This window comes from Ailuropoda melanoleuca, chromosome 6, assembly GCF_002007445.2.
Source record: "Ailuropoda melanoleuca isolate Jingjing chromosome 6, ASM200744v2, whole genome shotgun sequence".
NCBI classification, from domain to species: Eukaryota; Metazoa; Chordata; class Mammalia; order Carnivora; family Ursidae; genus Ailuropoda; species Ailuropoda melanoleuca.
Genome location: NC_048223.1, coordinates 33,798,215 through 33,812,180, shown reverse-complemented (window position 1 = coordinate 33,812,180; position 13,966 = coordinate 33,798,215). Strand labels below are relative to the sequence as shown.

Sequence of the window (13,966 nt, the reverse complement as noted above, 5' to 3'; positions counted from 1 at the left end):
GGCCAGTGGGCATCCCGTTGCCGGACAACTAGCTCAGAGGACTTCTATTTTCAGTTTTCCTTTCCTCCCTTGTTTTTTACTTTTTCTTCTCCTCTTTCCTCTCCTGTCTTTGTCTGCCCTCCCTTTCCTCCCTTCTACCCTCCCTACTCCCCTTCCCCTGCTCTTCCCACCCACAAGAGAAACTATTTATTTTTTTGTTTTTTAAAAATATTTATTTATTTATAGAGAGAGAGTGCAAGTCCACAATAGCATGTGGGGGGAGGGGCAGAGAGAGAGAGGGGGAGAGAGAATCTCAAGCAGACTCCCCGCTGAGTGTGGAGCCCCATGCAGGGCTCGATCTCGCCACCCTCAGATCAGGACCTGAGCTGAAATCAAGAGTTGGACGTTTAACTGACTGAGTGTCCCCCAGGCACCCTCTTTTTTTCTTTTTTAAAAAATTTTACAACAGGTGTATCTAGCCGGGCAGACTTTGGAAGCTGTGCCACTTCAACCAGAACTACTTAGGTGAAGGCAGCAGTTACAGGCCCTGCTGGGTTAACGTTCTCTAGTGCTTTTCTGGCACATGGAGGACGTGAAGGTGGCCTCTTGTAAACTAGTCCTTTCTTGTGTCTGGGTAACAGGCACCCTCTTCTGTTCCCGGACACATTCTGGAATAGTGAAGGGGCTACATAATGCTGATTTGGGATAACGCTAGTGTGTAGCTAGAAGAGGAAGATTAGTAACGGTGTTTCCCAGCCGTGCTGCCGAGCGTGCTGGTGAGTGAACAGACAAGAGAAGGGACCGGTCCTTAGCACTGTGCACGCAGTGTGCGGTAGGTCTAGGGAATTCTCAGATGGAGCTAAACTGGAAGGGAGGGCTGAGCGTTTGCATGTGAGCTCTGAAAGTCTTCAGGAGGGAACCTGACCGCTGGGGGAGAGAAGGAAGGAGGGAGAGCTTGCAGAGACTGGCCGCTCACCCTCTGGGTGATGGGAAGCTGCTGGAAGGTGCTTTTACCATGAGTTCCTGCCCTATGGAGAGGCTGTTTCAGACCTCACCCAGCGCATCTCTTCCTGCACCCCTGCCACCCCAACACTGTGTCAGAATAGGCAGTGGGGGTGCTGGGCATGGTGGCCCCCCTGAGCATGGGAGTCCTCAGCCTTCTGGAGCTGTGCACCAGTCCCATGGTGTTTTGTGATTTCCCCTGGTGCTTCCGGGAGCCCAGGTGCAGGGCAGGTGAGGTGGACGCTTGCTGTCATGCAGAATTGGGTTTGGTCCGCTGGGTGCCGTGAAAGTACCATGGAGCAAGGAGGGTAGTTGAAGCAAAGGGCTGTGGGATTCATGCTGGAGGGAAGGGCACAATAAAGGCAAAGTGGAGGGATCACAGGGAGGTGATCTATGTGGGATAGTTGGGAATAAATGAGGGGGGAACTGTGAGGAGAGGGGGCCGGAGGGGCTGGTCATGATCAGGGAGGGGGCATCTGCATTTCAGATTTCAGAGGTGGCCCAGGTGTGCTGGCAGACGTGGAGCATGCAGTCCAGGGAGGGTCTCGGAAGTGGACAAGTGAGCGTGAGCACGGGGTGGTGTGAGGCTCAAGTGAGCAAGGGTAAGGGCCGGTGGAAGAAAAGGAACCCTCTGTGGCTGGAGGAGCCGGAGAATGCAGACACTAACTCCAGACCCTGAGTGAACCAGTTCAGAGCAAGACTCGAATCTTTTTCTTGCAGGAGGTTTTCAGCCCCCCTGGATTTTGATCTGTATGCTGGAACATGTATGTGGGTGAGCGGAACCTTCCTAGTGGGAGAGAACTTTCCTTCTTGCTTCTTAATTGTTGGAAAGATAACGATAAGGCTAAGCCTAGGGGCATGGCGGCCCTGACATTCCTTCTCTTACAGGAATTCTGTCCTCATTTTCAACCCAACATGCTAAGTTTCAGCTTTTCTGATAAATACAATTGTACTTCTTTTTCTGTATCAAGAAAAACCTCCACAACAGTCCATTCAAATGATTGTAACTGCAGGTGTGAACTCCATTGCTCAGTGTTACTTCCTCTTGATTTCTCCCTATTTATGTGGGGGTTGGTGGTGACTAGAAATGGGAAGGGACAAGTATGAGTTTGAGAAAGGGTGTGGGAGTCCTCTGGTGCCCAGTCTCCTTTTGCCTGGGACCAGGAGGCTGGGAGTGGCCTGCCCAGGTGTGCATGCAGCACCACCTAGTGGCCCAGCAACAGGAGTGGCCGCCTTTACCCGGGTGCTCTGGGGTCCGCAACTTCTGAAAGGGATTGAAGGAAAGAGGAGGTTAATTGTCCAGAGAATCGGACAGGTAAGGCAGACAGCTTCTGTTGTGTAGAACAAAACAAATCTCCCTTTGCCCCTCCATGCCTTCCTGTGTCTTGTTCCTTCCACCTTTATTTTAGTTGATCCCCATCTGCTCTTTGCTGGAGTTGATTACAGAATTTTTTTTTTTTTTTTGCAAGGGGGAGAGTTTATGAGAGCCAAGCATGACCATGTCTTCCTGCTTCAGCTGCTCGTTAGGAGGTCCTGGTGGTGGTGTGATTTCAGTGCCATGCAGGCAACTTTATTCTTCTAGCTCTCAGTCATCATACGTTACGTCATTTTAAACCAAGTGTGTATTAGTCAGGTTTGGCTGGGCAACAGACCACTTCCAAATCCACAGTGGCTACTGCAATGTTTATTCCTAGATCATGGTCGTAGGTCACCTGGGGATTGACCCTCAATCGGGTCTGCTTTACTTACCTCTCATTTGAGGATTTGGACTCAAAGGGCCCCGGCTGTCTAGGGCCATACTCTTCTGGCTGAACATAGGACCACGTGGACAAACTCAGCCAACACATTCAGAGTCCCTGGCTGGACAGGCAGTAAGTGACGTCCACTCACATTCCAGACTGGCCGAGGCAAGTTCTGTGGCCCGGCTTAGTCACAGAGCTGCAAAGTGGTATTTTGTTCACAGTGCACCAAAACCAAAGGTAGATAGTGAAGGAGGAATTGTGAAAAGATGAGCGGCCGGATGTTAGAAGATCCTCAAATGGCGGAGGCCCCTCGGTGGCCTTCAGGAAGCTTCAGGGAGTCAGCGATCTCTCCTATGGCCTAGAATAGGGGTTGGCAGACCTTTCCCTAAAGCCCAGAGAGTAAATATTTCAGGTTTGTGGCTCACGTGACCTGTGTTGCAACGACATGGCCGAAAGCAGCCACAGACGATACCGAAAGGAATGGGTGTGGGGCTGGGCTTCAGTAAAATCCTTATTTATGAAAACAGGCCGGGGCTGGATTTGACCATGGATTGTAGTTGGTGGATGTCTGGCTTAGACGTTCAAGCCCTTATTTCTCTCTGGGTGTCAGCTTAACAGTAAGAGAGGAATACCCCTTGTTAGTTGGGAGGCTGCTGGTGAGTCCAGTAATACCCCACCCACTGTTGAGCATGGTTAAGCTGTAAACTGTTGTTCCCTGTCATTGAATTTTCTAGGCAGCGAAGCTTATTGTTTCTAAGTATGAAACGTCGTTTTGCTTAACCTGTTCTCCATAGACATGTCTGGAAAGGGTATTAGAAGATCCTTGGTCGTTCCAAGGATGGTGGGGAAGGCGATTTAACCTTCCTGTTGGATTCAGATTTATCTTTTGCGAACAGCGTTTTTGGTGAAGGACTTGGAGGTGTGCCTAAGTGAGGGTAGTAGGTATGCTCACTGACTCTACTTTCCCATCTCTTATGGTTGCATTTTCATGTGTTTGTGTGTGTGACCACGTCACTGAGATATAATTCACCCATTTAAAGTGTGTAATTTTATGGCTTCTAGTTTGTTCACAGGGTTGTGCAGTTATTACCACCAATCAATTTTAGAACAGTTTCATCACCCCCAAAAGAAACCCCAGATCCTTTAGCTATCACCCCCAATCCACTCCCATCCACACCCCACCCCCCAGTGTGGCTGAATTTTTAATGAGCTTTCGCAGGGTCACCTCTTGGAATCTGCTGCCCTGGTTTCTTGGCCCTAACAGGCTCAGCCCTGGCCTTGGAGAGCAGAGCAAGGAATCTTCTTGAATGGTCATCGTGCTGGGCAGGTGTATACCCAGTAGAGACTTTCATTGTGCCTGACACCTGGGCCTCAGAACTACATCAGCTGAGGACATAGCTTTAACATTTTGTCCTTTATCATACCTTTCTATTTCTTCATTTGTATTCTGCTTTGGAGGAGTCGCCCTTTGTAATTTTGTACTTTTCGAATTTACATTTGTGTTGGTTTGAAACCTGGTTCAAGCAACATGGAATCATTCCACGCTCAGGTTTTATTGGTTTTATCTGTTTGGTTTTACTGCTTATTGTCGGGCTGTAGTAATGGTTTTGGGGATGAGTTTGTAGTCTTTTAATATCCAGATGATCTCACTTCATGTTTTGAAAAAGTAGCCATTGTTCGCCTATAAACAGAATTTCCTGCCTAGGAAATCATTTAGATGAACAATAAAGCAGCGGACCACATTCAATGGTCGAGGCATGGTAGGCATTATGATTTTATAAAATTGTGTTCTATTAATAAAATAAACTTTTCCTGATTTGACATCTGACTGTTGATCTCAGAGTTTGACCTTTGACATTAATTGGCTTTCATTCCACAGTAAAAGCTAACTTTGGGGAGGAGAGGACAAGTGGGAGGATGTGGCCCTTGAACTCTGGCAGCTGCTCTGCTCAGGCTACCTTGAAAGCTTTAGAGAGGCTAACTATAAATACTGGGTATAGATGTTTTTGGAAAACAGAAAGCAAGTGTAAGTATAAAAAGTTAATAATTTTAAAACAGGAGACTGGATCTGAACCCACATATTAAATCAACGGGAGGTTAGAGCTGCAGAGGAAGGTTGGTGAGGTGAAGTATAATGAGCTATCCTTTCTTTGTTATGGAGAATCAGAGAAACAGAGATTTACTTCCTAGTGACTTACAGGTAACTACCAGTATCAGTCAGGATTAGGTTTGGCTGCACAGAACAGCCGCTTCACCTGGTAGGATTTTTATGGTGACGGTAGCACTCCATACATGCTTGCCTTATTATTACTGTTGTTTGTTATCATTATGAAAAGTACGGCTGGATCCCTCCGTCGCTCTCACACCCAATAAAATCTAGGTGGCTCAAAGATAGAACGTCAAGAATGAAGCCATAAAAGTGGTAGAAGTAAATATCGCTGGATATTTTAATAATCTTGAGACGGGCAAGGCCAGGCTGCAGCCCGACACAGAGGCTAGAACTGTAAAGAAAATGATGGATCACTTTGACTATTTAAAAATTAAGCCTGAGACAGGGATTCTTGCTGTAGCACGATGTATCTGTTCCTGCAAAGCTCTCACGTTTTGCATAATTGCAGGCCAGAAATAACAGGAGTTAGGTGACTTTGTAACCAGAACACTAGACCGTACAAAGCACAAACAGTACACTGGGAGATAAGGGGAGGCTGCAGAAACCGTGCAGGACAAAGGCTGTGAGCCCTGCAGCTCCCATGAAGGTGGGCATAGGAGGAAATGCAGCCTGAGAGCTGTGCAATGCTGGGGTGCCCCTTCTTGGGGTTGGAGCCCTACATGTAGCGCTTATTTTAAACTTTAAAATAGGGCCATAAGGGCTCCTGCCTGTGCAGTATAAGAGCTCACTTCCCTACTTACCACCAGCCTATGAGCTCCTGCTAGAAAGTCCTGTTGCAGCACACAAGGCTGTGTGTGGAAACCCAGGAAACACGAGTAGGGTTGCGAGACGAGGGACAAGCCAATAGGGGGGTGGCAGGAACAGTTGCACTATATTTAATAGAGGATTAATATAAAGCTTCTTTGTGTATATCAGTATTAAAGAAGAGATAAGCAAGAAAAAATGTATGTGAAATCCTGTAAAAGAAATGTAAATAGCCAATATGTCCATGAAAAGATGTTGGATATTATTAAGGAAGAAATGCAAACGGCCAACAGGTGCATGAAAAGGTGTTCAGCATCACCAGGTATCAGGGAAATGCAAACCAAAACCACGATGAGTTATCACCTCATAGCTATTATAATGGCTTGTATGGAAAAGACAAGAGACAACAGGTGTTGGCGAGGGTGTGGAGAAAAGGGGACCCTTGTGCACTGTTGATGAGAATGTAAATTGGTGCAGCCGCTTTGGAAAGGATATTTATTTCAGTGTTCTTTAATTGCAAAAATATGAAATGTTTGTGAATGGGGTATCACATAACTGAATTGTGGTCGGTGCGGAAAATGGAATACCATGCAGCCCTTTAAAAGGAGGCGGATCAGAATTTATTGTCACGGAGTGATGTCCGAGATGTCCGTGACATATTGATGACATCACCATTGAATTTTCCAAGGCATACAGAGGGGAGAGAAATAAAATCACAGCAAGTAGAGAAGAGATTTTCAGAGTGGTTTTGGAATTAATGACTATCTCCAGTGCTTTTGGACATTTTCCTTCCTTCTTTTTTTAAATATGTGACAAGCTCACCTGTGCAATTCTCATCCATCGGCAAGTGCTGTTTCGTCTACCTTCAGTGTGTTTCCTGACTCCAGCCACTTCTACCTATGTCATTCTAGCCTGAGCCACCATCGGTTCTTGCCTGGACTGTAGCAGTAGCATCCTGGCTTATCCCCAGCTGGTAGCCCCTTCAGTCTGCCCACACAGCAGCCAGGGAGGCCTATGGAATCCTTGAGTCAGAACATGGCACTCTTGTAGTGGGGCTGCCCACTGTGGCCACAGTGAGTTCAGGCCTCCTGCTGTGGCCTAAAGGTTCTGGGTGCTGTGGCCTGTCACCCCTCACCTGCATTGCTTTCCCTACCCGGGCTCCAGCCACATAGGATGCCTCTGGCCTTTCTTTATATTTACTCTTCCCTGTGCTTGGAACACTGTCCCCCTTAGATCTTCATTCTGGTTTCTGCCCCAGTGCTCCTTCCCCAGAAATGAACAAATAATTGATATTCATGACTTTATAATATTCCATTAAGTGGGTATGATTTACTCCAATACTGCACTTTTGCTAGACATGAAGGTTGTATTTGGCAATGCAGTGAACATCTTTTTGTTTTTAAAATCTAGAATTTTAAAATTCAAATATAATTAACTTACAGGGGTCTGTTCTCAGGTGTATAATATAATGAGTCAGCATTTCTATACATTTCTCAGTGCTCATCAAGATAAACGTACTCTTAATCCCCTTTATCTCTTTCACCCCCCCCCCACTTCCCCTGTGGCAACCACCAGTTTATTCTCTGAATTTAAGAGTCTGTTTTTTTTGTTTCTTTTTTTGCAATGAACATTTTTAAAAAAGGGTATTGAGAATGTGACTGTTAACATATAGGTATGTGCAGAAATAATTTATAGGTACTTATGGCGCTCATTTGTTTTTGATAAGCTTTTGTTGTTTTAATTTCGGATCTCCTAAGTAGTCGGCCCAAATTAGGGTGATCATTGTTCAAGCAAGGACAATTTTTAACAGCTTCGTTGAGGTGTAATTTGTGTAACCATACAATGTAAGTACACAATTGAGAGATTTTGCAATGGACTTAGAGCTGTACCACCTGCCAGAGAATCTGTACCATCTTCCATTCCCGTCTGCAGTGTGCAGGGGTCCCAGTTTCTTCACATCCCCTCTGCCTCACACTACTGTCTGTCTTTTTTGTTTTAGCCATTCTAGCAAGTGTGTCGTGGTATCGCGGTGTGGTCTATCAGCAGGAACACTTTTGTTATTAGGGTTTTTAAACTGTGTTAAAATCTACGTAACATTGCCCACTTAACCATTTTGAAAGTGTGTAATTCAGTTAGTATTTGATGCATTCAAATGTGTGTAGGCACCATCTATTTCCAGAACATTTCATCACCCCCAAAGGAAACTTCCCACCCGTGAGTGCTCATTCCCGTTCCTCCCTCCCCTTAGCCTCTGGCAACTACCAGTCTGCTTTCTGTCTCTATGACTTCGTGTATTCTGGATGTTTCGTAGAAAGGGAGACATATCCCATGTGGTCTTGGCTTCTTTCACTTCGCATGATGTTTTCCATGTTCATTCACATCATAGCAGGTATCCTTTTTATGGCAGAATGACATTCTGTTGTATGGATATACCACATTTTCTTTATCAGTTCATCCATTGATCGACATTGGGTTGTTTCCTCCTTTTGGCTACTGGGAAGAGTGTTGCTGTGACGTTCGTGTACAAGAGTTAGTTTGAGGGGTGCCTGGGTGGCGCAGTTGTTAAGCATCTGCCTTTGGCTCAGGGTGTGATCCCGGCATTCTGGGATCGAGCCCCACATCAGGCTCCTCCGCTAGGAGCCTGCTTCTTCCTCTCCCACTCCCCCTGCTTGTGTTCCCTCTCTCGCTGGCTGTCTCTGTCAAATAAATAAATAAAATCTTTAAAAAAAAAAAAGAGTTTGAATACCCACTTCCGGTCCCTTTGGGTATAAACCCAGGAGTGGAATTGCCGGGTCATATGGTGATTCTGTGTTTAATTTACTGAGGAACTGCCACACTGTTTTCTAGAAGGGACACCTTTGAGTATGACAGAGAGTGATACCGATACTTACGCTGGAACAGCAGGCATGAACTGGGTCTGTCTTGGGTATGCCAAGACAAGTGGGGTCCTTGTTCAGCCCAGCCCCTCCACCTCTTCTCTTCCCTTCCCTCTTGGTGTCAGCCACCATCCAGATGGTGTGCTCGGTCCTCTCACACGTTATCCAACTTCTGTTCCATGTGTATCTTTTCTTGTCGCCGAGGTCCCCAGGTTCCCAGTCTGAGAGATGAAAGAAAATCCCTAATGCAGTGACCGTCTTTTATTTCTTTTAAAAAAATAGTGGTAAAATATCTATAACAAAGTTTATCATTTTAGCTGTTTTTAAGTGTACAGTTCTGTAGCATTAAGCCCCTTCAGTGTTGAGCAAGTACCACTTTCATCCATCTCCAGAACTTTGTCGTTTTCCCCAGCTGAAACTCTGCACCCTTTAAACACTAACCCCCCATACTGCTCCCTCCAGCCTCCAGCCACCACCATTCTACTTTCTGTTTCCACACATTTGCTACTCTAGCTACCTCATCAAAGAGGAAGCATGCAGTGTTTGCCCTTTTCTGACTGGCTTATTTCACCTCGTACAGTGTCTTCAAGGTTCATCCATGGTGTAGCGTGTGCCAGAATTTCCTTCCTACTTAGTGCTGAATGATATCTCACTGTATGTATAGACCACGTTTTGATATCCATTCATTCATCCGTGACCACTTAGGTTGCTTCTAGCTGTTGTGAGTAATGCTGCTATGAACGTGGGTGTACAAGTTCCTGCAGTTGCTTCTGGATATATACCCAGATTTGGAATTAAAAAAATTTTTTTTTATTTATTTGAGAGAGAGAAAGAGAGAACAAGCAGGGGAAGGGGCAGAGGGAGAGAGAGAAGCAGACTCCCCACTGAGCAGGGAGCCTGATGTGGGACTGGATCCCAGGACTCTGGGATCATGACCTGAGCCGAAGGCAGACACTTAACCGACTGAGCCACCCAGGCACCCCCCAGACTTGGAATTGTTGGCTCATAAGGTAGCTCTGTGTTTAACTCTTGAGGAAACTGGTGATGCATGTTTTTATCAGATGCACTATAAACATGCTTATATATTTGGCATTTCAGATTTTTTGGATTCCTTTCTTAGATTTGATCCTATAGTGAGAGTACTGGCTTGAGGGTCATGACACATTTTTGGTTCTCCAAACATGCTGTCAGACTGTTTACTGCCACCGTTGTTCCAATTTACACCACCTCCATCTGTCTAAACCCTAATTCAGCTGTGAGCACTTTAATTGCAGTCATCACACCGACCCTGGCTATTTTTGTGTAAAATTATTTTCCCCTTGGTAATTTAATAATTATAAAATAGACGCTTTTAAGAGAAATTACCAAGGACATTAGAAAATCAAAGTATTTTTTTCTATTTCTCTCCCACTAAAACAAATTCTAAGGGGTAGTAACACTCCCTATTTTTTGTGCAGGTGTAACTATGGGCTGAATTTATACACAGTGCTTTTTCCTTTTGAAATAAATTTCTGTGCAGTTCAAGCTGGATGTCTCAGTGTTAAGAGTCAATCAGGCCTGTAATGTAATATCCTCTGCTTTTGTCGATTTCTATGCAAAGCCCACTGGGGGCACTCTTTCTGAAAAGCTGGATTTGGTTTTGCCATTTGGGGCGCCCCCGTAGCCGGATCCACCCCATTTGTTTTGCCCTGCCTCTCCTTGCCCTCTCTTCTTACACAACAAACTGGCGTGTCCGGGCGGACCGTGCCGCGGGTCAGTTGCACAAGATTGCACTTGAGCGTCGCGTCGTCGATCCTGCTTGCGAACGCGGCAGTGGAGCCGATCGGGCGTCATGGCTGCCGTGCTCCTGGTGGGGGTAGGTGTCCTGCAAGCCAGGGTTCGTTTGTGATTATGTGATATAGCTCAGGACCAGACACCCAGTCTGTGTGGAATCCACCCAGTGTCATTGTTTATCCTTTCTCTTAGAAAGAGTTGCTTCTGTTGGCAGTTAGGGTCACAGCCATTGCTGAGAACTCCCCAGAGTGGGTTTTTTTCTTTTTGTAGTTGGCCTTTTCTTTCTGTTTCCATGTGGGTGTCTCTGTGTGGCCCTGCGCCTCCCAGAGATCACTTGCGCTGCTCCCAGCAGGGTAGCTGCCCCTCAGTGGGGTGGGGCAGAAGAGCAGGGGAGGGAAGACTTGTCCCTGTCCCTTCGGGGCTGGAGTGTGAGCTGAGGCGCCGCAGGGGGACAGCAGGGCCTCGTGTCTGGTCCGCCCATGGCCCTGCACCTTATAGGGCCTTTCCCCTGCATAAGGGGAAGGGCAGGGCAAGGACGGGCTCGCTGGGGGCCCACACTGGTTCTTGTGAGGAGTCTGAGAAGGGTCTTGTGTGCAAGTAGGGGCAGGGCGGAGGTGTGGGCGGAGTGGAGCCCTCCGAGAGACCTCCTCAGCCTTGCATACTGTTTGAGTGTTGAGTCACGTGCCTTACTTATTGATTTTGTTTTTTAAAGAAAGCAAGTTCAGTTAATGAAGACCACCAGGGGCTAAGTGTCAACCTCAAACGTTAGTGTGCAAGAACCCCTTGGAGGGTTTGACATAAAAGCCAGTTCCTGGGTCACACCACCTAGATCCTGGTACAGGGGTTCTAGGGGGGAGCCTCAGCAGCCCTCTGAAGACCCCTCGTTGAGAAGCCTGCCTGTTGGCAACATCACCCCCAAGTATGGTTCTTGGGAAGGTTCCTCAGCAGGGATTGGTAAAGGAAAGGAAATGCTTTCTCGAAGATTCCTTCCCTGGAGGATCCCCGCCTGGACCCACCAGACCGGGAGTGAGCCATGTGTGAGTTAGGGCTGGGAGGAAGCGGGCTGGGGTGTGGGGTCCAGGACAGCCCCTTACTAGCGGAGTCACTTGGGCTTCTCACATAATCTCTGAGACTTTGGTTTCCTCGTTGGTAAAGTGTGCTCTTAATTCTCACCCTGCACCACCCACTGGTTGGGGAGTGTAGATGCAATTCAGGGATGGGTACCACGTGCTTTGTATCATTCAGCAATGTTTGTTGAGCATTTACTGTTTACCGGGCAGGGTGCTGTTTAAACAGCAGGGACAAATCAGCATCCAAGATGGCGCTGTCACCTTCTGAGGCCTCTCATGTGGGGGGCTGTGTACTGGGCCGAGCACCAGTCTCGGGTCTGTTGCTGGTTGCTCAGTGGCATTTGGCTACCACCTCAGCCTCTCTGAGTACAGTCTCTTCTCCGTTAGATGAGGCGGTTAAGCCAGTAATTTTTAGCTCTAATGATTCCTTTGTAGTTTGTGAAATGGCAACTTTTGTGATATAGAGCATAACTACTAACCCTGAGTTCCCTGAAGGTGCTGAGGTGGGCTCTCAGCTGTGTGACCCTATAATAGGAGTTTTCTAGAAAGACACCAGTCACAAAGTGTCACGTGTGCCTCTGGCACTAGTATGGCCCATGTGTAAGTCTTTGCATCTGCGCCCTTTAATCTTAATAATTTCAAGGCGAATGAATTGTTTCCAAGTCTGTGCAAGTGGTTTGCAAGTGGCCGAGGAGGAGAAGGGTCTTGTCTCATGCAGTTTTTAAAACATTGGATTTACCATCACTGCCAAGCAATGGATGGTAGGAAGCTTACCTCCCCTCCAGAACCCTCTTCAAGCACAGACCTGGGGTCATGCTCCTCGACCACCACCCTTGTGGCTAAGTGGAAGCCTGGTGGGTAAAGAAATGGAATGGGTGGGGTAGAGGAGGAGAAAGTAGAAGATAGATGGGCTTTTAGAATATGGCCAGTTTTGCTGAGTTAAGGTTCCTTTACTTTTTCTTTGATCGTCGCCATTACTGTAGTCTAGAACATTCTCCCGAGGCCCAGAGTGAGACGCCAGGTTGGGAAATCCCAGAGCGCAAACAAAATGTGGCCCTCGGGTGTTTACAAAATTCTGAGTGAGTGTCTGACATTGAAAAAAATCAAGAAATCTCATGTAAAAATGCAGATTCGTGGCCTCTTGGAAGAAATCAGCATATCCGGGGCTCTGGGCGCCTCGCCCCCCCGCCTGGTGAAGCAGGATGTGTTGTGCACACCGCTCTTGGACTTTGTTTTGTGGATGCAGAAACAGAGTTCCAGACAGATGAAGATGGGACTTGGGGGGTGATGGGGAGAAGTTGGGGACAGAGCCAGGCCTGGGGTCTCCTCCGAGCTCTCAGAACAGCACTTCTGCCATACCTGGCTGGGTCCCACGCAGCTTCCGGCAGGTGGCAGTCACGTTGCTGGCTGGCCTCCCAGTCTGTCTCTTCCCTGACTTCACCCTGTGCCCTTGTTCCCCCTCTCTTCGGATTTTGCATTTCTTCTCAGGAAGCTCTCCTCTTTATCCAGCGCTGTTCCCTCTCTCCTTTTGTTCCTTCTTCTCCCCCTGCTGTTGTCCCAGGACCTCCTAGAGCCTGGGTGAGTGTTTAGGATGCTTCTCCCCTCCATCTGTGCAGTTCCCTGCTCTCCTGGGTCCAGATTCCTCTGCTTCAGCATGCAGGCGGGAGGCCCAGAGACCCCGAGGGATCCACCCCCACCCCATCTGGGGGCGGCCACCACGCAGAGCCTGTAACTTCACAGTCCTGGATATGCTGATTTCTTCTGAGAGGCCAGGGATCTGTGTCTTTACATGAGACTTCCTGATCTTTAAATGTCAGACACTAATTTAGAGCTGCCGCCTCTGCTGTAAAATGTTGAGCATTATCTCGGGCGCCTGGCAAGTTCCACGAAGCTGGCGTGTCACCTGTGTATCGGAGGGGCCTCCTTCTAGCCCCTCTGTGGGAATGAGGATCTAGCCCACGGCAGGTGCCAAGTGGACATAGCTTCCCCTATAGCCCCAGACCTCCTGGATGCCTAACAGTCTCCAGCACCCTATCTCACGTCCCAGCCAGCCCTAAATGGAGCCCTCATCCTTGGTAGGGGGACCCACGCCAAACCTTATGCCTTGGAGAAAGCCTAGGAGGGATTGTAGCTCTGAACAGGTGAAGAGACCCCTTATGTTTTGCTCCCGGAGTGATGCCATAAGAATAGGGGGCATGGGATTGAATTGGTGTTTGCTGGGTGAGTGAGGGGACATTCACTTCCCTGTGGGACTTAACCTCTATGCTGAATGAAAATTATGGGGATGCCAGGAGGGGCCTGAAAACCCTTGGCACTAGATGGCTCCACCTCCCCTGTGCTGAATGCTGGGCATTGGTCCATCCTGGGGATGCAGGGCTGACGGACTAGCCCTGCCACCCATTGCTGATTTTTCCTTGCCTTTGTCCCCATTATTTACCCAACACTCACTGAGCACTTACTGTTTGTTGCCCAGCTGGATGGAAAGGTGGCGAATTCAGTTCTTTCTCTTGAGGGGCTCGCAGCTGGTAGAGAAGGGAGTGCAGAAAACACTCCTAACATTGTAGTGAAATCATCAGTGTCCTGTGGACCTAGCCACAGGACAGAAGTCAA

General features: G+C 47.7%; 1 protein-coding gene across 6 annotated transcripts in view; it reads left to right on the top strand.

The window, feature by feature from the left end:
* TRAK1 (trafficking kinesin protein 1) overlaps window positions 1-13,966 on the top strand; it is a 118,440-nt gene that overhangs the window by 12,256 nt on the left and 92,218 nt on the right. The window contains exon 1 of one of the 6 annotated variants that reach the window (XM_034662171.1): window positions 10,284-10,368. The exons of the other annotated variants lie outside the window; for them this stretch is intronic. The gene's annotated coding sequence lies outside the window, so the exon portion shown is untranslated. Of the gene's footprint in view, window positions 1-10,283; window positions 10,369-13,966 lie in introns of those variants that run through there. 6 annotated transcript variants of the gene reach the window in all.